We start from the raw sequence: 25,084 nt of genomic DNA on the forward strand, positions 1-25,084 counted from the left end.
TTTTTAATATATTATTTACAATGATAAATATCGTTGCAAAAAATATAAATTATATTTTTATTAATTATATTATTTTTTTATTTTTTATATAAATATGCCTGTGAATTTGTAACCATTATTGATACGCCTGCTTATCAATTAGAGAAGAAATAAAGCATAATACTCAAATATTGAAAATAAATCCATTCAACTAAAAATTACTTGAAATGTATTGTCCAATATTAAAAATTTATCCAAATTTTGTTTAAACATAATATAAGTATTCAAGTACATATCTATTGTTCAAAATACAATAAAAAGCAAAACAGAACATGAAATTTGCTTGCTTCATCTTCATGGACTTGTACCTAAATCTGAAAATAAATAAAAAAATATATTAGTTTAATAAATTATTATAAAAAATATATAAAATGAGGTCACTAACAAAAATGAATTTTCTAAGACAAAGGTTACAATGGAATCTTTTTGTATCATCAGAAAATCGAATGACTCTCTAATTTCACTATGGAGAAGTTTTGGGAACATTTCATTATAAGCAAATTGATGCAGCATAGTTCAAATGGTGACCTTAGAAATCTCGAACACTACTTAAATGATCTCTCTACCTTAAAAATTCTTAATGGAGGAGAATTTAAATAAAATAAAAGTTGTCACAATTTTTGGCATGACACATTCCAAATGCATGAAATTGCAAATCATTAGAGGATCAAGGTTTAGGTACAAACTTCACTTAAAAATCAAACCAGAACCCTTAAATTAGATAAAAGTTTTAGTGGTTCATCAAAGACTTTGACAGATATTCAGTGCAGATCTGTCCCATAAGGTCCACAAAATGCATGAGAGCAAATAAGAGATAACACCAATGGAAACCCATCAATGAAAAGTGATACAGTTTGTTGGTTTGCTCATCATATGTTGCTTTCAGGCACCACGTGCTCTAAATTGCTATAGAGAAGCAATGTCCCAATACATACAGCCATTCCAGCTATTCTACAATGCAATTATTTGCTTCTACAATGCAATTATTTGCAAACATTCTAGAGCCAGCTATTCTAAGGAACACAAACTCAGTCCATGACAAGATGTTTAAACGAACCCTAACATGTTTGGAGGAAAAGAGTAGAAAACAAGGGCACCATTCCAGCTATTGATGCTATAATATCTATGAGATTTTGAGGTATATGGAAGAAGCATAATGGAAGAATATTCAGATTTCAAACTCATACAAGAAAGTTGTCAGAAAGACAATCTTCTGATTCCAAGATTGGACCTTTTCTACAAGGAGCATTTCATTTGCGAAACTGGCCACAGCACACAGCGAACAGATATGAAATAGGTAATCGAATAAGAACTTTGCAACTACCGCCCAAGATTTCAGAAGAGATGGCAAAGCAAATGAGACTGAGAGACGAACAGGGACAGCTGGAGAGAATGGATTTTAGAAGAAGCCGGGTGACATGAAACAACCAGGCAACGTGAATAGAGTATAACATATAATGACTTGTCAAACCAAGAGGAAACAAATATTATTAGAATAAGGGTAAATGTGATTCCATTTTGCATAAATCTAGATGCAATGTACCTTAAGCAATTGATACTGCCTATGTTTTCTTTAAAGGACATTTGGACAAGTTTTTTGAAATATTTTTTCATATTTTGCTCCTTATAAAATATTTAACGATAAAACTATTAAAAATGATAGTACGAAAGAAAATTCAGACAACAAGAATATCATCACAAACCTCATCAGGCATCTGGATGAATATCTCATTTTTTGATGTATGTGTTTGGTAAACACTAAATGCATCTAGAACCTATATATTACAAAAAGTTGAAAGATGTAAAATTAATTATAAATAACAATCAATTAATATACAATATAAATCTAACTAAATAAATAAATCATACCTGCCCACTACTAGATGGCACCGAACGAGTACCTACTGGGCTGTGCGCAAAACATCCACTCGCCATCTGAGCACGCATCTGATGAAGCTATGCCCGCAAGTAGAAAATCTTATCATCAAACTCAGTCCAAATTCATCCTGAATCCTCCTAATGGTCTCTTCTGATGGTGCCTGATAAGATTGCTAATGCAAACGTCACTTTGTCATGCTCAAACTCCAAGTACGCATCCGTTCATGTCCATCTTCTCCTATCACCTCCACAAAGATATGATCTTTTAGTTCTGATGTGCGCTCGTCCTCAGATATCTCCTTAAATCATCGTTTTATCTCCTCCTATAATAAAAAATTATAATATTGATATTAATATGTAAAATATACTATATATAAAGAGAATTTAAATTATGCACTTACAATACACTCTTGCACATCCACATCAATGACACCCTGCTTTGAAGCACGTATTCTAATAAACACGCTGAGTCAATCTGTTTCTAATCCCTCTACTTCCATCTATTAACATAAATAATCCAAATATATATAAAAATTTACACTAGATTTATATTTAATATAAACTTATAATATTCTAAATATATATTTGCTCTAATAAAAGAAAATAAAGTTCTTCATGTCTTATGCAAGCCTCCCAACATCTTCCTATTATTTTTGTTTCATGCACAGTGCCTACAAAAGTTATTAATATAATTAAAAATATAATATATAATTTTATTATATAAAAAAAAATTAATCACAAAAGAACAAGTATCTAGAAATCTTATTGTCCCCAATAATGAACAAGTACCTCCTACTGATCAGCTTTCACATACGGAGGAGATCTAGAGATAAGATTTTCTTCTCTCTAATGCTCATCATAGTAATGATGCTTAATATAAGACTTTCAATTTCTCCACATCTCACTAACCGACCTTAAATAAGTTTCTCTATATTCACTAGAGGCATCTGTATTATCTAAAATTAAAATTTAACAAAGTTAGTAATCATATAAAATGTATGAATATAAAAGATAAGAGTTATTTCGCATCTCCTTCCAAATATAATCTAGAATTAAATGCATAATTACAAAATAAAAGTTATAAATATATTTTACCTGCACCTCTTTCCAAATGTGATCTAGAATATGTTGGAGCATTTCTGTCCAAGATGCATATATCAATGGGACATATGTCTTATTTTTCGCTATTACTCCTAATTGACTCTTGAACTTACTTGCATTAGACTCACAAAGTTGCATATAAGCATCAAATACCAAAGAAAACTTCTGACCCGTGCCCCAAAACTTAATACCGTGAGCTGTGCCTCCATCTCTTCGTCTAGAGGTTGACTGACTCGAATTACCTAATTAGTATCCAAATACAATAATAAGATAAGATAGTACAATGATTTTAACTTTACATAAGTAGAATAAGTAATTTTACCTGCAACATCTGATGACTGTAGCTGAGATAATGTGGTCTCTGATCGCTGTCTATGTGGCTGAGTATTATGTGCTGAAAGTGATTGCTGTTGTGACTCATCATGATTGGACTGAGATGATGAATAAGCCTGTAATCTATCCAACATGGATACACCACATGTCCTCTTTAGAGCCATCCTATATGTAAAACATAAAAAGTAAGCATTATCTTCATCTTAACTAACAAATGAACAATATTAACTAATAAAAAGTAAATATAAAAAGTAAACATAAAAAGTAAACATAAAAAGCAGACATAAAAATATAAAAAAGATACAGAATTTAACTAACAAATGAATAATAATAACTTACATGTAAATTTTTATAATTAACAACGGTCATTCATCTTTATCCATCTCAACATCATCATCGATGGATCTCATATCATCTACAGTTGTTCCATCTACACCTTCTCTCACCCAATGAACATCATCATCACGAGTATATATTGTCTCATCTAAATGTTGCTGATTAAATGGCTCTGCTTGAGGTACTGATTTAACATTATTTGAACCATCCTTTGAGTACATGTCAAACAAATCTCTAACTATCATCTTGAGAACAACACTCTATCCTGATTCTACAGGATCTGGAATATAGCATACTTGATCTGTTTGACTTGCTAGAATGAATGGTTCATTTGAAACATCATTGTCATTATATAAAAGATGACTAAAATTGATAAGTGTTATCTTAAACTCATCTATCTTCTTCCCTTTAATATCATCAATCCAATCACATTTAAATAGTACAAATTGCATATCATTGGTATATCGAATCTTGATAATATCTATCAATCTTCTGTAATAGGTTATATCTCCAACACTTGTATGTGCCTTGACAACAATACCATGGCTTTGAGTAGTTCTCTTGTTATCCTTATCAAGTTTGCGAAATTGGAGGCCATTGATGATATATCCACCATAACATTGTACAAATTGGTATGGACCTCTAGCAAAATACTGAATTTCATCTGAGTACTGAATTTCAGATGTTCTTACTTATATTCAATTTAATATATAAACTTTTAAATTATATAAAAATTAAATGATAAATAAAAATTTTGAATTTGAGTTGTTAGAAAAAATTAAATATGATTACTTACATGCTCCTTCAACCATGTGTGAAAAATTGATACATGGACCTTTTCAATTTAATCATCTGATGAACGAGGTATTTATCTTCTTAAATACTCAATATGCTTCCTATAAATATGATAAACAATGCCTTTAATAAGTATAAATTTGTTAGTATATCTTATAAGTTGATCATGAAACTTACATTCGAATAGGAGTTATGGCATTAATATTTTGCGGCACATAATGATGAGCTTGCTTCCATATGCCTTCATCAATATATATTTTAGCTCCCTTTCCAATAGGACGATCCGAATTATTTCCACCATCATTATTTCAAATCGATCGATTTGACCTAGTTTCAACATCCTGTAAATATCTTGAATAAAAATTCATACACTCTTCCATCAAGTATCCTATGGGAATTGAGCCTTCCGGATGAACTCGATTATGCACATAAAATTTGAGCATAAGTAGATACCTATATAGATACAAATTAGATAAAATTTACATAACAACAAATAAAAATCGAAAGAGTATGATGTACTTTATTTTATACAAATAATATTACCTTTCAATAGGATACATCCACCTAAATTGCACTGCTCCAGCAATAAGTGCCTCTTCTGCTAAATGTATAGGTAAATGCTCCATTATATCAAAAAATGAAGATGGAAAGATCTTTTCAAGATGGCAAAGTGTTAAAGCAATACGACCTTGAACATACTCTAGGTCAACCACCTTATTCACCTTTGAGCATAATTGCCTAAAGAAATTTGTTAACTCAATTAATACCTCAACCACATCCTTAGATAATGCTTTGCATACAGCTACAGGAAATAACTATTGCATCAAAATATGATTGTCATGACTTTTTAATCTTCAAATATTATACTCCTTTAAATGTACGCAGTGACTGATATTAAATGCATAACCATCAGGGACTCTGACATTTTTTAGCACTTTTAAAAAGATATCTTTGTCATCTTTGGATATTGTAAAATAAGCTGGAGGCAAATAAGCCTTACCAGACACTCGTTGTTGTGAATATAATACTTTTCTTATATCCATTTCTTGCATATTATATCAAGAATTTAAATTATCCTTGGATTTTTCTGCAACCCCCAATATTGTCCAAAGTATATTATCACATACATTCTTCTCAATGTGCATGACATCAAGATTATGTCGAATCAAGTTATGCTCCCAATATAGTAAATCAAAAAATATACTCCTCTTTTTTCATTCAGATTTTTTTCCACCTGAAGTACTTTTTTGATTTTATTAAATTTTTTTCTTTACAAGGTCTTCCTTTTTATATTCTGTGAGCACTTCATTCAATTGATTTAGTATATCAGAATCTAATAATTTAATAGGCTTCCTTTTGTATTCTCCTTGACTATTAAAAGATATTTTATCTCTTCGAAATCTGTAGATATTCGATAAGAACCATCGATGCCCTCTATAACAAATTTCCTACCATGTGACAACCATATTGATTCTGTTTGATTGTAATAAGAAGGACATGCAAGTTCACCTTTTGTACTCTATCCAGACAAGTTTGCATATGCAAAAAAATCACTAATTATCTATAATAATGCAGCATGAAGTTGAAACATCTCTTTTTTTTATACATCATACGTAAGTACCTCTTTCTCCCATAATTCATTTAGTTTCTCAATCAATGGTTGTAGATAAACATCAATCTTATTGCTCGATCCTTTTGGCCCATCAATAAGCACAGAAAGAACAAAAAAAGATTGTTTCATAGACATCCATGGTGGTAAATTATATGGTATTAGAACAACAGGTCAAGTGCATAGACATTGATCTAAATAGATTAAATCCATCAGCTGCTAAATCAAGTCTAATATTTTGATAATCTACAGTGAAGGATGGATTCCGTTCATCAAAAGTTCTCCAGGCAATTGAGTCTACAGGGTGTCTTTGAACACCATCTTTTGTTCGTTCCTCCTCATGCCATCTCATTAACTCTGTAATTTTTGATGACATAAAAAATTTCTGCAACCTCAACTTCAATAAAAAGTACCGTATTTATTTTGCAGCAATCCAACTATTCTCAGTAGTATCATCATTTGAATCATCTATAAATTGCTTGTATCTAGAACTCTGACATATTTGACATTTATCATGTCCTTCATCTTTGCCTTTAAACAATATGTAATTATTGGGACATGCATCCCATGTCTCATAAGTAAAATCCAAATCTGTGATGATTTTGTTTGCTTGATAATATGAATTTGGCAAGCGTATCCCTTTCGAAAATGCATCATTCAACAATTCTAGTAACAATGTAAATGACTTATCTGTCCATCCACTTAGCACTTTCAAATGTAGTAATTGAACAATAAATAATAGTGAGATAAATTTCGTACAATTTGGATAAAGTGAACGTTCCACATCTTCAAGAAGTCTAAAAAAATCTTTTATTTCTTGATTAGACCCCTCATGACCCTCATTCTGCATTAAATGATTAAATTTCATATTGTCATCCGACATTAAGATTCTAGTTGCCTCTTGTATCAATCCAACTATATCATCTTCCGCATCAAAAAAATCTCTACTTTCACAGTCTTGGTTAGACCTAGTAGAATAGTACGTCTCTCCATGATAAGTCCAAATCTTATATGTCGTTAAGAAATCTTTTGTAATAATATGTTGTTTCACCGTATGCCGATCTTCAAGAAAATGATTTTTACACTTCTTACATGAACAATAAATCTTTGCATCGTCTGCTTGATTAGCATACGCAAAGTTCAAAAATTTATAGAGCCCCTCAAGGTACGTAGGTAAAGTCTTTTCTCGCAAATCAATCCAATTTTTATCCATAACTACTATCCACTGATACTATTATCGTTATGTATTCTCTGAAAACCAAATACAATAATTTTTTTATAAATATCAAAAAAAAATAAAATTTACAAAAGAATAAAATTTATGAAGATAAATATTGAAAAAGATACAAACTTCCTAGTAATGTGAAGATGGTCTCCTAAAACAAAAAAATAATAAAACACTAAGTGAACCTTAAGCAAGATATATTAAATCTTAGTGCATACGATTTTTTACATACGCTACTAAGGATATATTAAGTCTTTATAAGTCATGCACATCCATATTTTATATTGACAGTACATGCCCTGCTTGACTTGGAAGCTATTACTAAAAGAATATCTTCACTCCTCGAATTGGATAGGGTTTATCTTCCAATCACGTATGCTTATGATTGCACAACAATAATGATTGGATAGAGTCCACTGACCTACCATCTCATATAGTGAGATTGATTTATGCCCACCAAACATGGATGGTTGTGGTTGGAAGATGGACACTCTCCAAACTGGACTAGCCCACCAAACATGGATGGTTGTGGTTGGAAGATGGACACTCTCCAACCCAAGTCCAGTTTGGAAAGGTCCCCAATGTAGGAAAATGGATGTCCATAAATTTATTATTATGAAGTCACTCTGTGCAAAGGGTCCATGAAGTCAAAGGAATATGCATTTTGATATTTTTTACTCCTTGGTTGCTAAAACATATACATGCATGCACATATATTCTCTATATGTATGAATGTTTATCTATTATACTTCTACACCCGAATTATTTCCACCATCATTTTTCCTTTTTCCTTTCTTTATGGTGTTGTGTGGGATCTATTTCTCGTTATGATATCTAATATCTTTTCACATCAAAAGCAAAAAGCAATTTGCCTTGAGTAGTGCATGATGTTTCGTTTGGGATTTGCATTTCCACATACATGGGGCAGCTAGTAATCAAGTTGGCGGGCAAAAGAAAATTAGTGCAAAATAAAGCTATACATCACAAGAAAATATCGCAGCTGTAATTAATAGTGCAATATATATTGCTGATAACTTATAATTAGACTTGGTATAGCATATAGAGATGGAGAACACCATGTCCTATAAGGCCAACATTTTGGGAGTTTGGCGATGGAGGGATCGTACCTGACCGGCGATAGAGGAGTTCGACGAACACGAAGGGAGAGATCCCGCTTCCTGCGTCGAACAGGAGAGGCCAAACCACCATTGGGCCACCGCTAGAGGTGGAGGGAGGGTGAGGGTGGGAGGCACTAAGGAAGAAGATGCTGGCTACGGTTTTAGAGTGGAGGAGATCAGGGGGGAGGGGAATGCTGGGGAGATCAGGGGGGGCATGCCGGTTGGGGTTTTAGAGTGGAGGAGATCGGGGGGCACGCTGCGGGGAGGGGCACGTCTGGGAGATCAGGAGGAGACTTAGGGTTTTGGAGCGAAGGAGGAAGAGGGGTTTTGGAGCGGCGGAGGGGAAGGTGGAGGGGCATGCCGGGGAGATCGGCACGCCAGGAAAATAGACGGGGTAGGGTTTTGGAGCGGAGGAGGGGGAGGTTTTGGAGCGAAGGGGGGAGGGCGCAGTAGGGTTTTGGAGCCAAGAGGGAGGAGAGGGGCGAATCGGGGAGATCGAGTGGGGTGGGGGGGGTTTTGGAGCGGAGGAGGGGGGGAGGGTGCAGTAGGGTTTTGGAGCCAAGGGAGAGGAGAGGGGTGAGCCGGGGAGATCGAGCGGGTAGGGGAAACCCTACCACCACCAACTTGTCATCTCGAATCTACTCTGCCTTGGCTCCAGAAAAGTAGGCTAGTAATCAAGTTGGCGGGCGAAAGAAAATTAGTGCAGAATAAAGCTATACATCACAAGAAAATACCGCAGCTGTAATTAATAGTGCAATATATATTACTGATAACTTATAAGTAGACTTGGTATAGCATATAGAGATGGAGAACACCACGTCCTATAGGGCCAACATTTTGGGAGTTTGGTGATGGAGGGATCGTACCTGACCGGCGATAGAGGAGTCCGACGAACGCGGAGGGAGAGATCCCGCTTCCTGCATCGAACAGAAGAGGCCAAACCACCGTCGGGCCCACCGCTAGAGGTGGAGGGGGGGTGAGGGTGGGGGCACTAAGAAGGAAGATGCCGGCTGGGGTTTTAGAGTGAAGGAGATCAGGGGGGAGGGGAATACCGGGGAGATCGGGGGGGCATGCCGGCTGGGGTTTTAGAGTGGAGGAGATCGGGGGGCACACCACGGGGAAGGGTACGTCGGGGAGATCGGGAGGGGACTTAGGGTTTTGGAGCGAAGGAGGGAGAGGGGTTTTGGAGCGGCGGAGGGGAAGGGGGAGGGGCACGCCGGGGAGATCGGCACTCCGAGGAGATAGACGGGGTAGGATTTTGGAGCGGAGGAGGGGGAGATTTTGGAGCGAAGGGGGGGAGGGCGCAGTAGGGTTTTGGAGCCAAGGGGGAGGAGAGGGACGAACCGGGGAGATCGAGTGGGGTGGGGGGTTTTGGAGCGGAGGAGGGGGGGAGGGCGCAGTAGGGTTTTGGAGCCAAGGGAGAGGAGAGGGGCGAGTCGGGGAGATCGAGCAGGTAGGGGAAGTTTGGTTGTTTTAAGTGATTTTTTACCACAATAAAATACCATCGCAAAAGAAAAAAAAAGGTGGAGGGAAGTCTAGACGGGATGTTTTAACTATTTTTTACCACAGCAAAATACCATCACAAAAGAAATATATATATATATATATATATATATATTACCTACGATGCATTGCCGTCGTAAAAATTATGGATTATTTATCACGATCCATTACCATCGTAAAAATCATAGAATATTTACCACGGTCCATTACCGTCGTAAAAACTCTATTTTTTACTACAAAATTTGATTACCATTGCAAATAGTAATTAAAATTGACACCTTATTTGCGAAGGTTTCTTGCCATCATAAATAAATTTTTTGCAATGGTAAATCAGCCATCGCAAATAATTCCATCGCAAAAAAATTTTTTTCTTACGGTGGGGGATGCTTCTCATGTTGAGTCATTGAATAAAAACAAATAATATAATTATATTAGATCTCTTTTTTCACCCTACGATTTGGATAACATGCATTCAAACATTGCTTAGTGTCAATGCTTGCATTTTTTATTTGCCTCTAATTGTTGCCTTCAAAAACGACTATTTTCAACATATCATCCTTATGTCCATAGTTCCATTTCTATGAAGAAAAAAGCTAGGGTGCTAGTCATTGTCTTTACAGGAAAAACCAAAAAAAAAAAAAAAATCACCTCATATGTGATAATTTTTTTAACAAAAATACTTGATATGAAAGGTGTTATTTTTTATTGATGACTGTATAAATATGATAGATATTAGTTCATCCAAGTCAAACCACCTTTTTCTTGATTACTGTTATTCTTATTTTTTCATTTCATCAATTAGTCACTGACATTGAAACAAATGTGTCATTAATTTGGAATATTTCAAACCAAGAGTTTGGATTAATCATATAATGTCATTATAACCGATAGTTTGCTAAAACAGAAAAAGAAGTCCAGGTCTCTATATAGAATAGTAATGATATTCTTGAGATCTTAGGCCGATATTTTTCAAGCGCGTCTAAGTCATATCATTAATATTTCAATTCCAAACGACAAATCCAATTGCAACCCCAAATGGAAATCAAAAACAAGTTTGGATGTCAATCTAGTGAGCGAGCCGAAGATAGAGTAGCATCAAATATGTGGGTCCATTTTAGATCAGGAAGGGGAACATATCTTCAGCATGAATGGAGCATTGCTCTTGATTGTAGTGGCTGAGTTGGATTATGCTAGATAATGGAGATTTTGAAAACTAAAATACAAATAAACCAATTTGAATATAACCTGATATTTTTAGAATTTTTATATAAAAGAATTACCTTTTTTTCCTCATTTTAGATAGGGGCAAAGGGTCCCTCCAATATGGAGGTTCAAATAATCTAGAAATATTTTCCAAGTTTCTCCCTTTTTTTTTTTATTTTTTTGAAATGGACTAGAAAAATCTTCCACATTTGAAGAGAGCATTGTTGCTTTACAAATGGTAACATGCATGCAGAGCCTACATAATCCATCATTTCCAACCATCACAACTGTAATATCCATATATGTTGACAACCGCGGCTTAAGGGTTGCAAACAATGGACAATACATACTAGTATATGCATCATAAAAATTTCCAATTGGAAGAGAAGAATGAGCTTGTACCAAAAAAAGAAGAGAAGAATGAGCATACAAGGCTATTAACTTTGTTCACCAAATGTGGCAACATATTGGATCAGATTATAGTAGAAGAGAGCCCAAACTCTTATTGGAATTGATTTTGAACGCACAAGAATATAAATAAACATAGTAAACTAAATTCAATTACCTAATTTGCTAACGGCCATATTACAAGAAAATTATGAAATAATATAAAAAAAAAAAGTTGATATACAATGTTCTCTAATACTATAAAAACAAACAATTTACTGATTTTTTATGAACAAATTCTCAATCATTTTATGCAATGTTACCTTCTTATAAAAATGGCCTCGGTGTCTTAATCTCGATACTTTGACATTGGTTCAATAAGAATTTTACATTGTTTGATAAAAAATTTTACGCAAACTTATTGCCGCCTGTTTCTCTTTGGAGAGGTGGGCAAAGAATGACCAAGCCCTATGGCTAGGTTGGGAAGAAGCACATGTGTACATCAATATTGGACTAGCCAAAAAGGGGGATACGGTGAGGAAGATAATGATTGTAGCATGGCTTTGGACCCTTGACCTTCAAAAACTATTGCTATCATCACACCACCTAATAAGAAAATTAAAAGATAGGGTGAAGCCGGAGCTACGACCAAATTACATTACTACTATTTCTAAAGATAAATTAGAATTTTACTAATAATCTCGGAGCAAGGAAAAGTAAAGATAAGGTAGAGATAATTAAAAATGGATTCACTAATGTGTAGAAAGGTCATGTTTGATATACATTAGCAAGCCAATTAACACTCACCCCTATAATTTAAAAAGAATATAATTAATAAGAATAGATAGTACACAATTGCAGTCTATAATCTAGAAAAAAATATTAAATATATGGGCAAAAGAATTTGGACTAGATTAAACTTGCCACCACCTTTTTCGCTATGTTCACCACCATTTTAGCAAAGGTCCAAGCCACCATCACCACCATCCTTCGTTACTTCCCCGCTCCTCCCAAATGCTGCTGCAATAGCAAATTATCAAATTCAGCTATGCTTCAGGTAGATTCATACTCGGTGGCTAGGAATGCTTGAGAGGGACGTCACCATGAAAAAATCTAGTAAACTAAATTCAATTACCTGATTGGCCAATGGCCATATTAAAAGAAAATTATGAAAAAATACAAAAAAGTTGCTATACAATTTTCCTTAATGCTAGAAAAACAATAATTTACTATTTTTGATGAACAAATTCTCGATCATTTTGTGCATGAAAATGAATCTCTTCATGTTATTGATGTTACCTTATTAAGAAAATGGCCTCGATATCTTAATCTTGATACTTTGACATTGGTTCGATAAAGAATTTTACATTTTTTTTTTTGGTAAGAAAGAATTTTACATTGTTTAATAAATTATTTTACACAAACTTGATGCCACCTTTTTCTCTCCTAAGAGACGGGCAAAGAATGACCAAGCCTTATGGCAAGGCTGGGTAGAAGCATAGATGTACGTCAGTATTGGATTAGCTAGCCAGAAAAGCGAATAGGATGAGGAAGATAATGATAGTAGCTAGTATGGATCCGGATGCTTGACCTTCAAAAACTATTGCTATCATCACAATATCTAATAAGAAGATGAAAGGATAGGATGAAACCGGAGCTACGAACAAATTACGTTACCGCAACTTCTAAAAATAAATTAAAGTTCTATTGGGAATCTCAAAGCAAAGAAAAGTAAAGATAAAGTAGAGATGATTAAAGATGGATTCACTAAAGTGTAGAAAGGTCTTGTTTGATATACATTAGCATGCCAATTAAAACTCGCCCCTATAATTTAAAAGAATAGAATTAATAAGAATAGATAGTACACCATTGTAGTCTATAATCTGAAAAAAAAAAGAGTAAACACATGGGCAAACGAAATTGGACCCGATCAAACTTGCCACCATCTTTTGCTATCTTTTTTTTTGGTAGAATCTTTTGCTATCTTCACCATCATCTTAGCAAAGGTCCAAGTCATCATCACCACCATCCCTCGTTATTTCCCTGCTCCTCCTAAATGCTGCTACAATAGCAAATTATCAAATTCAGCTATGCTTCAGGTAGATTCATACTCACTAGGGTGCTAGAAATGCTTGAGAGGGACGTCACCACAAATAAACCTAGTAAACTAAATTCAATTACCTGATTTGCCAATGGCCATATTGAAAGAAAATTATGAAAAAATATAAAAAAAAGTTGCTATACAATTTTCTCTAATGCTAGAAAAACAAACAATTTACTAATTTTTTATGAACAAATTCTCAATCATTTTATGCATGAAAATGAATCTCTTCACATTATTGATGTTACCTTCTTAAAAAAATAGCATCGATGTACCTCAATCTTGATACTTTGACATTGGTTCAATAAAGAATTTTACATTGTTTGATAAAAAATTTTACACAAACTTATTGCCGCCTTTTTCTCTTTGGAGAGGTGGGCAAAGAATGACCAAGCCCTATGTAGGGCTGGAAGTGGGCCGGGCTGGATCGGGCCAAACCCCAGCTCGAGCCCAGCCCACAATTTTTTATCGGGCTTCGGACTGCGCTTAGGCCAGAAAATTTTTAAAAGACCCAAGCCAGAGCCCCACTCAAGTCCAGGCCCGAACAGTTTGGGCCAGCCCACCGCCAACATCACTCTCGATTTCCTATTAAAAAATTTAAAAAAAAAAATCTAAAGCCCTATAAGCCCTAACCCATTCTGATGGCTAGTCATGACGACGATGATACCCACTAGGTCTCCGACGACGACGACGACCTCCTGGCTCCTGGAGCTCGAGCTTGGCCTGAGTGATGCCATCGATTTCAGTGAAGATGACACCCGTCTCAAGGGCGTGGGCATGGACGGTGAGCAATCAGGCGGCAGCGACTGCGGTCGAGACTGGCATAGGCGGCGAGACTGGCCGCAGGCCTCACCGACACCGTCGAAGAGCTTGTCAGACTCTCTGAGAGAGGTCGAGGCGGTCGAGGTATACTGGGCAGTGGGGCTTGAGAGCGGCGGTCAGAGGGAGACAGGGGCTTGGGAGCAACAGTCGAGGCTCGAGAGAGCGACGATCGGAGGGAGACGGGGGCTTGAGAGCAACGGTCGAAGGGAGATGGGGGCTTGGAAGCGACAGTCGAGGCCCGAGGGAGCGGCGATCCAGGGAGAACGGGCACGATGGAGGCGGACCTGTGGAAAGGAGAGCACCTGTGAGAGATTGAAGGGGGGAGCCCGACGCCGCTGAAGACTGAGAGGAGAGCGACAGCAGAGACTGACGACCGACGGGAGAGAAGGGAGGATCGGGAGTAAGGACAGCAATTGTCGATGGACGGGTCCAAGGCACCTCGATGGAAAAAATCGAGACTCAAAACTTCGAAAGAGAGATTGAATCATTGAAGGATGGAATGAAGCTCTTAAAATTTGGGCTCATAATCGGGCTAAACTTCGGACTCGAGTCCGGGCCTGGTCCGAGTTGGATGAAAGGTAGGCCAGAGCCCGACCCGAAAGTAAAACGGACTCTTTTTTTTTAGCTCAAGCCCGGTCTGAATGATTTCGGACTGAGTCCAAAATTCGGCCTAAAGCCGACCCAGCCCGATGAGTCTCAGATCAGGCCGAGCCCACTTCCAGCCCTAGTCCTATGGCTAGGCTGGGAAGAAGCATAGGTGCACATCGATGTTGGATTAGGCAAAAAAGAGGATACCATAAGGAAGATAATGATAGTAATATAGATTCGGGTGCTTGACCTTCAAGGACCATTGCTATCGTCACACCACCTAATAAGAAAATGAAAGGATAGGGTGAAGCTGGAGCTATGACCAAATTACATTATTGCTATTTCTAAAGAAAAATTAGAGTTTTACTAGTAATCTCAGAGCAAGGAAAAATAAAGATAAAATAGAGATAATTAAAGATGGATTCACTAATGTGTAAAAAGGTCATCTTTGATATACATTAGCAAGCCAATTAAAACTCACCCCTATAATTTAAAAAGAATATAATTAATAAGAATAGATAGTACACCATTGCAGTCTATAATCTAGAAAAAAAAAAGATTAAATATATGGGCAAAAGAATTTGGACTAGATTAAACTTACCACCATCTTTTTCGCTATGTTCACCACCGTCTTAGCAAAGGTCCAAGCCACCATCACCACCATCCTTCTTTACTTCCCTGCTCTTCCCAAATGCTGCTACAATAGCAAATTATCAAAATCAGCTATGCTTCAGATAGATACATATTCGGTTGCTAGAAATGCTTGAGAGGGACGTCACCATAAATAAGCCTAGTAAACTAAATTCAATCACCTGATTTGCCAACGGCCATACTAAAAGAAAATTATGAGAAAAATACAAAAAAAGTTGCTATACAATTTTCTCTAATGCTAGAAAACAACAATTTACTATTTTTGATGAACAATTCTCAATCATTTTGTGCATGAAAATGAATCTCTACATGTTATTGATGTTACCTTCTTAAGAAAATGGCCTTGATATCTTAATCTTGATGCTTTGGCAGATAAAGAATTTTACATTGTTTGGTACAGAATTTTACACAAACTTGTTGCCACCCTTTTCTCTCCAAAGATATAAGCAAAGAATGACCAAGCCCTATGGCTAGGCTGGGTAGAAGCATAGGTGTACATCAATATTGGATTAGCTAGCCAGAAAAGGGGATATGACAAGGAAGATAATGATAGTAGTATGGATCCGGATGCTTGACCTTCAAAAACTATTGCTATCATCACAGTACCTAATAACAAGATGAAAGGCTCGGGTGAAACCGGAGCTACAATCAAATTACGTTACTGCTACTTCTAAAGATAAATTAGAGTTCTATTGGGAATCTCAAAGCAAGGAAAAGCAAAGATAAAGTAGAGATAATTAAAGATGGATTCACTAATGCGTAGAAAGGTCTTGTTTGATATACATTAGCATGCCAATTAAAACTCACCCCTATAATTTAAAAGAATAGAATTAATAAGAATAGATAGTACACCATTGTAGTCTATAATCTGAAAAAAAAAAAGAGTAAACATATGGGCAAACAAAATTGGACCAGATTAAACTTGCCACCATCTCTGCTATCTTTTCTTTTTTTTTTGTTTTGGTAGAATCTTTTGCTATCTTCACCACCATCTAAGCAAAGGTCCAAGCCACCGTCACCACCATCCCTCATTACTTCCCTGCTCCTCCCAAATGTTGCGACAATAGCAAATTATCAAATTCAGCTATGCTTCAGGTAGATTTATACTCATTAGCTTGCTGGAAATGCTTGAGAGGGTCGTCAATGTGAATAGCAACAATGGTCTAACTTTACTAGAGAATCAAAGTAGATCGATTCAAATCTGGGTCCAATCATTTCTTTTTTGTTTTTTTTCTCTTTATATTGTTTGGACGTATGGAACGATACTATTATCCATTTGATGAATGGTGTTCATCTTTTCTAATTCCAGGATGCTTCTACACTTAATCTTTAGTCTGTAACGATGCACATTAGTTGTCAATTTCCTTGGTCAAATTTCAGTGTCTTACTGTGCTAAAACTAACACAATTTTCTTTTTACTCGTAAAAGAACTAGAGTCATTGCAAACATTATCTCAAAAGCAATCACTGGACTAGTGATGGTCGAAACATACTCGAACTATTTAAATTTGTGCATCCCTATCTATATTCATCAACCACAAATAAATATGGACATTGAAATCAAAGATTTGGGCATTGAAATATGTAAAAGTTGGTCCATTTTCAACCATAGATCTTAGGAAGAAAAAATATCTGTACATATTTATATATACATTACTTGGCACCTCAACTTATAACTAAATTTAAGTCATTGATTATTAGCTTAATTTGCATGATCTAGACAATGCTCATTCAAGTTTTTTTTCAGATGAAAATGCTCATTCAAGTTATATTGGAAAACATGTTCTTGGAAAATCTTTTTGATGTTTAACTTGATATTACTTCTAAGCAATGTTTGAGGGCTGATCTACCTGATTAACTTGCAACCAAGAGGATTTTGGGGTATACAGAAAACCAATTTTCATTGTTGAGTGCAGATGGTGCAATCACTTTGACGAGTCTGATGAGGAGGATTAAAAAAAACTCAAGGCTTGTTTTGATGATTGGACTCAAAATCCTATGAGATTAATGGCCCAACTATCAAAAATACAGAATTATAGGCTAGGTTTAGCTTATTTTACAACCGTCTAAGACCACCTTTTAAGTGGATTAGTCCGAATCCTATAGGAAGAAAATATGACATAGGGATCCTTGGCTTAAGAGGTCTTTTTTTCTTTCTATGGAAGTTAGGCCAGTCCATCAGAAAATAGTCCTAGATAGTTGTAAAATAGGCTAAATCTAGCCTATAATTCTGTATTATTGGTGGTTGAGCTATGAAACCTATATGATTTTGGGCCCAATCATCCAAACAGACACTCATTGATTCCTTCCATCCTAAGGTAAGGATCAATCCCCTTCTTCTTCACTAGATTTCATTATTTCCTTACCAAAGCCATGGAAAAGAGAACTTTAATGAAGATGGGAGATAGTAAGAGGGATGGCAAGATTAGCGGTGGTAAGAGTTCTTGAGGTCGGTGATGAGGATGATGAGAGCAACAATAGTGATCAAGTTGATGAAGAGCCGGCAATCTCGATGCTGAAAGAGAGGCAATCAAGGGGGCATCTTGATGGATGTGATCCTTGAATCCACGAAGGACATATTTGGTTGGAGGGAGTTGGGCTATGAAATGAGAATGAAAATAAGTGATTCTTATTCCAACTATTTAATTCGAAGGGGAGAGGAAGAGAGTCCCATTTGCATTCTAATTCTAAGAATCCAGACTCTTTCCTAGTATTCAAATTTCATTCTGATTGTGATTTCAATTTCTATCACAAGCCAAATACATTCGGGAACAAATGGTCATTCCGATTCCTATTCTAATTCATTTTAATTATGATTCTAAAAAAATTTTTGGATAATTAAAATAATTAAAAATAAATTTTTTACTTATAAGTGTAAAAAGTTACTCCAAAGAACTGTGTGCTATAAATCATCAATCAACCAATATGCTCATAGTCAAACATAAATTATGAATAAAAAATGCCTCTATCCACAATCCAAATCCACTTGCACCTTAATGTGTTGCAGAGATAATTTGAGAGCCAAAAGAATTTTGTGTGCTATGTTTATACTCCTGTCGTTCTTGAATAAAAGATATGGGTCTGTTTGGAGATGTTGTAGCTTTTGGCCAAAAGGTAATTTTGAATAAAAGCTGCATTTCGATGTCAAAAACTGCTTTGCAATAATGTAATTTTTTGTTTAGCTGTCAATATTCTAAAACTGTTCTAAAGCTGTAGAAATAATTTGTATATTTCGTTAATAGATCCAAAAGTCGCTTTTGAATGATAAAATAATCGAAATGAATAAATATCTAAAATAATTCTAAAATTATTTTGATATAATTATGGAGATGAAAGGAGATTAATGTGAAGAAAGAAAAAGTCATGATAGATAAGAAAGTTAGACAAAAGGGGAGAGATGAGAGGAAATTAATAATAAAAAAAAAAGAACGTAGATGGAGATGATGAGAGGAGATTAAGCGAAAATATGGGTGGAGATTAGATAAGATTAATCTGAGGATAGAAAGAATCTTGATAGACAAGAAAGTCGAACAAAAAAAAGACGTAGATAGAGATGGAAAGAGATTAATAATTTTAAAAGTTGGAAAAAAAGATGTAGATGGACACGTGAGGAGATTAATCAAAGACATGGATGAAGATGGATGAGATTAATCTAAAGAAAAGAAAGAATCATGATAAATAAGTAAGTGAAAAAAAGGGATGTGTGAGGGGTATTGAAATTGTAACACGTCATTTTTCTTAAAGAAAACTAACTTTCCGCAAACACAATTTAGCTTGCGATATTGCATCTATGGAAAGTGGAGGGAGGTCAACTTGATGTAAACCACCAATTTGAGATATCTTAAATATGATCTAGAATTACTCTTGGATTATAGTCAAACACTCAAGATGCAAAATCATTTTTAATGAGTACAAATGTACCTCCAAACATGCACATTATATTTTATATCTCTGTAGGAGATAACAATCTTTTGCGATTACAGTGGGATAAGGAATAACTTTTTACTCTTATTCAAATAGTAGAGAGTTACCCAAAAGGTTAAACTTCTCTTTTTATTATTTTTTATTTTAATAAGCCCATCATGGGTGGATTGTTTGGAATCCCAAATTTCCAACACTCCCATTCGCATATGATGAGCTTCTCACTGTCGATGCACATCTCAAAGCATAACTCTTTACATTATTACAGAAAATAATTCATACAAAAAAATGGATCGTGCGACTAGCGAGCACACGTATATTAGGAAGCTCAAACCATGCACGTGCTAAGGATGACACAATAGCTTTAAATTCTAAAAGGTAAATATTTTGGTGAAACAAATACGTATTTTGTGGTGCGCCATATTTTATTACATCAATCCAAGTATATTTTAATCCCTTAAAAACTATGCTTGACTTTCTATTCTCATATATCCACAATTATATTCAAACTTTTCAGAAATAAACATAATTGGTTGGCCAGTGAACACATATATGGATGTAATCAAAAATAGTCTTTCAATTACACTCATATTGCTTAATTTCATATGAATCGCTTTCCTAGACATGCCCTCTAGAATCGAATCATACATGACCTTAGGTAGCATGCTATCACACGTCACTTTACAATATAGTCAAAAGTCTCATATAGGGTACAATGTGAGGCTAGGTAATGTACACATAGCCTCAAAGAACTCATACAGTGAGGAGGCAGAGATTCAATATTTATCAATATGCTCACTCACCTTCCTTATTAGTCATCTCAAATATATATGGTATGAACACATGCTATGGTGGTTTCCTCCTAAAGAAGACCGTACGTATGTAAATATAAATATACTACTACATGGATCTTTGCTTAATCACTATGTCTTACCATTTGTCACTAGCTCGAGATCTTATATATCAGAAATCAGCCTTTCAACGAGGGATAAAATCTCTTAGTGAAAATTAAAAATCCCTTGGTAAAGAGATTCACCAAGGAATTTCTAAGGAAAATCCATCCTTTGGAGTATATGATGTTGGTGAAAGTCTTCGTTAGAAATCCCTCAATAATTATCAAAAGATCGAAAATTTTTAGCAAGAGAATTTTTCTTGATAAAAATAAAGGCCATTTGCTAAGAACCTACTATTTTTTAAGGAATTCACTAATCAAAATGCACTCAAAAATCCTTTGATAATTGCCAAAAGATTCATCGAGAAAATATCCCTCACTAAAAAGTGGCCAGCTGAATGATTTGTGAGAAAATTATCACTCACAGATCCCTCAATAATAACCCCCGATGACCTCTTAGTGATGGTTTGAGATTTGTCAAAAAACTTTTTTGATAATTTCTAGATACAGTTTTCATTTAGCATTCTATTTTTTTTGCAAATCTCTTAGTAAAGCTTCCACTTGAAAAATTATTTTATAAATATAGTAACAGACCTGTATATATCGTAATTCGCAATACATCAACCATAATCCAACATTTTAAAATACAAAACAATACAACAACACTTCTAAGCAAACATATTCGAATAAAGCTTCCACAAAATATAAGTTTAGCATCCATCAAGGTTTTAATTCATAAACAAATATAATACATCAAAATATTAAACAATTCAACTCTCGTTAGTATCCAACATCAAATATAAGACTATACCTAATAAATTTATAATCAAACATCAATCACATGAAGGATCAGTTGGAGATTATCTGACTCGATTCCTTCTTATGGAGGAGATGATAATTGATCAGAGAATGTAAAATTAAGACTAAAAATAAGAGATCGTAGCATCTTCCAATATCGAAGATTTATCAAAACTGCTATAATATGCTCTTACGAAATCTCCATAGCTCCTTAGACAGTACAATGGTCGGTGGATACGCTTCTTGAAAAGCTACCTGATTGAGAAATAGAGTATGATGTTAGAATCTTTGTGAGTACATTGAATAAATGTATATACGGCCCAAATCCGTACATCTTGTTCTTAGAAATACCTCCTGTAACATCATTATAAGTGACTTATTATGGATCAGTATTTTAATTTAGAAATTTACACGAAGAAAACCATAGACGCATAATGTCATGCATAAATTCTCCAGTAAACTATTGATGATATAAGGCACCTCCTTATCTCCAAATTTAAAAGGAAGTGGATAATCATAACTTGTTGGCAATGAGATTGCAACTAACCTATGCAAGATCCTGATCATCTCTGTCCCATTTCTCAATTGCTTGCTGCAAATATTTGACAGTTGCTCGGTAGAATTTTCTCACGAGCATAACTACACCGAGCTCAAAACACTCGATTGCAGTTGCATCACCACTTCGAACTTGCTCCTGAAGATCAAAATTAGGCAATACAAAAGAATCAGCATTCAAAATTATTAGTTATCATTAATTAAGATGACAATGTTTGCAAATGTAGAATGCTACACCATATGTTGGAAAGAAGAACAACAAGATCGTGACTTCATCAGAGACAATTTTTATTTCCATAAGATAGGAAGATTACTTGGAGGTCTCTCATAAGAACGGGACAGGATGATGGGATGCCAACCCCCCTATCTCCACCCATTAGGACATAAAGCCTTGCTTAAAGTTACAGAAAACAAAAACATATCACAAGATCTAGCCATCATTTATCCATGAAGGTATAAAAATACAACCATTGTCGTCAACAACCTTTTCATGATTATGTATAGTTTACCACTCTCCTATCAGCTGAGATCTGATGGTTCCTTATGGTTAATTTTCATTCAACTATAGATCAAGTGGTACATGATTAAAATAGAGAAACTTCAAAGCAGCCATCTAAAAGTTCAATCATGAGAAAGTTCCATGTTAGCCTCCACCATTAGATGCACTACAATTTCTCTCTTTCTCCTTTTATTATTCTCCATTTCTGTCTCTTGCTCTTTAAATTCTTTAAACAATTGCAGCTCACTAACATGAAAAGTGTTATGTGAAATACCAGATCATTTTCTCAAACATCAATTTAATCCTGTGGATAATTTTATACACTGCAATTTGAAAAAAAAGAAAAAAGAAAAAAAATATATAAACCTGAAGTTCAGAATCAAAGTGTAAACCTTTTCATCCTACAAGTTTCTACTCCTTTCTTAGAAATAAGCCCTCAGTTATTTTTCAATATATTGGTTTTGGCACTCGTTATTAGAAAAGGAAAAAAGAATCACAATTCTGCAAAGTGTGTGAACTCAAAACAGTATATCATTCTTTATAACCTAACAACATATCATTGTTTAAACAAAAAAGGGACAGAACGGGCTAATATGTAATCCAGTGATATGGAAGCCAGACATACTTTCTTGGCTCTTTGAGATTAAGCTCCTTGTTTCTTCTTCCCCATCCAACATCTGCCTTCCTCCGCAGCAAAAGGAAAATATAGAAGACAAGAAAAGAAAGAAGAAAGATTATTATCTTCAAATGCATGCCAATTGTCAACAACTTAAAATGTCACCAGAGCTTCTGTTGTGAAATATTACGAAAGAGAAGGCCAAAACAAAAGAATGATATGATAGAAAGACCTATCAAATTGCTTATATAATTTGATGGGTTTTGGTTTGACTATACTATACCCGACTGCCTGAGTACAAACCATAATCGTCATTGAAACTTTCAAGACCAGATCCAACATACTCCAACCTTTAGTTATTGCTATGGTGCTAAACTAATCTTCTCCAAATTACCCAAAGGACAAATAACTCGCACATTCAAACACAAGATGAAACAACTAACAGAAAAGTGTGATGAGTCTCCACAACAAGGCATGTCACCGATACAACCTATGCTTTCACGTCGACACCCTCATGACCAAACTCAATCTGGCATACTTAACCTCATCAGGATTCCAAAGTTTCATGCATCTTTAATTGCCTTTATGCCCCCCATTAAACAATGAAGTTTCGTTTTATAGCTTTACCCACAAGCATGTAAGCGTGTATACCTGGATGACCTCCAGCCCAAAATCTGAATTTTCCTCCAAGTTTGGTACCCTGCTAACTAGGAATGGCATCCTACTCTGTGCAAAATTAATAATAAGGAATGTTCAATAGAGACCCCCCCCCCCCCAAAAAAAAAAAAAAAAAACAATAAACCTGCTAAGAAATCAAGAAGTGTTGAAAGATGAATACTTCAATTATCAACAAATCTCACTCATTTAAAAAGAAAAGAACTAATTGCAACATGAAGCAAGAAATTGTTTTCCTTTCTTTTTGAAGAGCTAACTCCGATGATGTTTAAAAAAGCAAGCTTTCTGAGGGAAAATTGGGGTTAGGTGAGTGAAGATGCGAGTTTGATGCTGTTGGTTCGTGACTTTTTCAAGATGAATGCCATTTCAGAACTTTTGTCTTTAGGAAGTTCAGAGATTTGCATCTGGGCATTGGAATTTTACAATAATTAGCTATAAGATAAAATTAGGTTCCAGAGAATTCAAAATTTCTCACAAAATCCACCAAAATGAAAATCCAACACCAAAATGGAGGCAAATAGAGGGCAAGAGAAGATCAATCCATATGTTAGAGTAAAAAAACCAAAGGGGACCAACTCCCACCACCAAAAATCCCACAAAATCTCATATGCTAGAGAAAAAAAACCACACAGGAACCTAAGAAAACCCTCCCATCTCCCTGAGGTGCTCTCCTTTCCCACAGATCTCCGAAGAAAAAGAATGAAATTGAACAAAGAATGGGAAAAGAAAAAAAAATGATCAATCCATATGGGAAAAGATCTTACCTTTGGATTAAGCTCTCAAAACCTAGGGACCAACTCACACCGCCACAACTCCGACAAAATCCCATATGCTAAATAAAAAACTTCAACGGGATGCTAAGAAACCCCTCCCATCTCCCTCAGGTGCTCTCCTTTCCCGGGTATCTGAAGAAAGAGAATGAAATAAAAAAAAAATGATTAATCGATATGGAAAAAGCTCTTACCTTTCGATTTTTTTCGTTTGTCCTTTGTTTCCTTGATTTTCCACCGATTTTCCATCTGCTTTCTCCATCTCAAGAGTGTCAATCGGGTGGGAGGCTCGGTGCGGCTGAATAGGGAAGCTTAGACATTAGGGCGTTATTTCCCGAAAATACCGTACCGACGTTTTAAGGCGGACGCCGCTTGGAAGGAATTAAAAAGGCGCCACTTTTTTTCTAAAATGGACGGTAGATATGATTTTATTTTTAGAATGAGATAATCACGTGGTATTAATCAGATGAATCAAAAAAAAATTTAATCAATTTTTATATTAAAAATAAACTCAAACTCAAATTAAATTATTTAAAATATTATATTCAATTCGATTCAAATTTCGGACAATATCAATTCAAAATATAAATTGAATATAATATTTTTTTATTTTTTTTATTTTTTTCTATTATTCGTAAGATTCCTAGCCTATAAATTGATAAATATCGAT

General features: G+C 35.1%; 1 long non-coding RNA gene across 28 annotated transcripts; it reads right to left on the reverse strand.

Annotated features, from left to right (window-relative positions):
• Window positions 1-219: 219 nt before the first annotated feature.
• On the reverse strand, window positions 220-24,775 carry LOC105036121 (uncharacterized). 28 transcript variants are annotated; one of them, XR_012138506.1, is made up of 12 exons: window positions 24,409-24,775; window positions 22,979-23,030; window positions 21,847-21,993; window positions 21,494-21,653; window positions 15,640-15,735; window positions 13,454-13,586; window positions 12,458-12,547; window positions 3,341-3,516; window positions 3,210-3,260; window positions 1,909-2,240; window positions 1,743-1,814; window positions 243-353 (listed from the first exon to the last, which is right to left on the reverse strand). It is a non-coding gene; the product is annotated as an uncharacterized lncRNA (long non-coding RNA). The 28 variants fall into 28 exon arrangements; XR_012138513.1 differs by lacking the exon at window positions 1,743-1,814 and having other exon boundaries at window positions 220-353; window positions 15,640-15,732; window positions 21,494-21,554; XR_012138514.1 differs by lacking the exon at window positions 1,743-1,814 and having other exon boundaries at window positions 220-353; window positions 21,494-21,554.
• Between the last annotated feature and the right edge of the window lie 309 nt (window positions 24,776-25,084).

This window comes from Elaeis guineensis, chromosome 2, assembly GCF_000442705.2.
Source record: "Elaeis guineensis isolate ETL-2024a chromosome 2, EG11, whole genome shotgun sequence".
In the NCBI taxonomy this organism is placed as follows: Eukaryota; Viridiplantae; Streptophyta; class Magnoliopsida; order Arecales; family Arecaceae; genus Elaeis; species Elaeis guineensis.